Genomic DNA, 2,367 nt, shown 5'->3' on the forward strand with positions numbered 1-2,367 from the left:
CCTGAGGGGCGGGGCCAAAACGGGTCAATTTGGCTATATTGATATAAACGACTTCTTCTCTGAAACCGAGCAAAGGATATTGCTCCTATTTGCCTGGAAGCATCACTATGGGGTGGGGATTCAAAATTGTACAAATGGTGGTGCTGACCCCCTAGGGGCCTGAGGGGCGGGGCCAAAATGGGTCAATATAGCTATATTGATATTAACGACGTCTTCTCTGGAACCGAGCAATGAATATCACTCATATTTGCGTGGTAGCATCACTTTGGGGTGGGGATTCAAAATTGTACAAATGATGGGACTGACCCCTTAGGGGCCTGAGGGGCGGGGCCAAAATTGGTCAATATAGCTATATTGATAATACCGACTTCTTCTCTGAAACCGAGCAATGGATATCGCTCCTATTTGCCTGGTAGCATTACTTTGGGGTGGGGATTCAAAATTGTTTAAATGATGTGGCTGACCCCCAGGGGCTTGAAGGGCGGGCCAAATGTGGTCAATTGGGCTATATTGATATAAACAACTTCTTCTTTGAAACCGAGCAAAGGCTATTGCTCATATTTGCCTTGTAGCAACACTATGGGGTGGGGATTCAAAATTGTACAAGTGGTGTGGCTGACCCCCGGGGGGCCTGAGGGGCGGGGCCAAGAGGGGTCAATTTGGCTAAATTGATATGAACAACTTCTCCTCTGAAACTAAGCAATATATATTGCTCAATTTTGACTGTGAGAATCCCTTTGGGGTAGGGATTCAAAATTGTACAAATGGTGGGCTCTACCTCCCTGGGGGCTCAGGGGCGGGACCAAAAGGGGTCAATTCGGCTAAATTGATATAAACAACTTCTTTCCAGAAACTAAGCAATGGATATCGCTCATATTTGCCTGGTAGCAACCCCCTAGGTTAGGGATTCAAAAATGTACAAATGACAGGGCTGATCCCAGGGGACAAAAGAGGCGGGGCCGAAAGGGGTTATTTTGCCAGAATTGACATAAACAACTTTTTCTCTGAAACTAAGCAATGAATATCTTTAATATGTGACTGGTAGCATTCCCTTGGGTTAAGGATTCAAAATTGTACAAATGATGGGGCCGACCCCCTGGAGGCTGAGGGGCTGGGCCAAAAGGGGTCAATTTAGCTAAATTGATATGAACAACTTCTCTGAAACAGCTCATATTTGACTATTAACATCCTATTGGGGTAGGGATTCAAAATTGTATAAAGGAAGGAGCTGACCCTCCAGGGGGCAGAGGGCAGGGTCAAAAGGGGTCAATTGTTCTGAACAAGATCTTCTCTGAAACTAAGCAATGGATATCACTCACATTTGTGTGGTAACATCCCTATGGGGTCACGCCAAAAGTCAATTTTATTTCATGGGTTAATGCACCTTTTGGCATTTTTAGTATTAAAATAAAACCAATGTACATGTACCCATATAAAATGCTTATGATATATATTGACATAGCAATACCAGTCACAAATATACTTAAGCATCATTCTTGTTTCATATCTTATGAAATCAGGTGAGCGATACAGGCCCTCTGGGCCTCTTGTTTGTTTGTTATAATCAAAACTGAATACAAACCCAATAAAGTATAACAAATAATAGCATAGACCTGCAGACACCCCGTCATTTTCGCCACCTTGTTTACAATTCCTCCGTAGGGAGCGGTCATTTTTTCAAAGCAGATGGCAGTAAATTGACACTTTCGAATTTTACATTATTTTATTTTTAAAGATTATTTTAATCATGAAATAGGACTTAATCTTAGTTTAGGATGTTGTGTGTCTACAAAATGGCTGAAAACTATTTTTACCAACAAAACTAAAGAAGTAGGATAGGTCTTCAAACCCAGCAATAAACACAAGTTAACAACAGCTCCCATGCGCAGTGATACGTGTGCGCATATCAGGTTGCACACTTGTATGCTACGAAGCATTTTTCTCGATTTAAAATTAATTTGATGGAATTGTATTTAGATACATACCGAAAGTGTGCGAAATTACGTACCCCCACTCTACAAGGAAAGGGAATATCTAGGCTTAGGCATACGATAGATGCCGCCACCGTTTCATTCAAATGACTACGATTAGGGACAGCGATTTAACCATTTTGTATTACATTTCGTTGTTTTGATAATTCATTCACGGCTATCGGGGTCCACTCACTGCATATCGAGAATCAAGGGGGAAGTGGGGTGTCATTTTTGGTTCGCTATAATCGATGCAATATCTCGCTTCTGTGCATCGTCTATTTTACCATCATCAAATTGTAAATTGCGTACGACTCGAACCCCAGATTAATCGACATTTCCATGAGGACACCCCTATCACCCAGTTATGCTTATGTTGACCACTGGCAAATCCAAA

The sequence above is a fragment of the Pecten maximus genome, chromosome 12 (assembly GCF_902652985.1).
Source record: "Pecten maximus chromosome 12, xPecMax1.1, whole genome shotgun sequence".
Taxonomy (NCBI): Eukaryota; Metazoa; Mollusca; class Bivalvia; order Pectinida; family Pectinidae; genus Pecten; species Pecten maximus.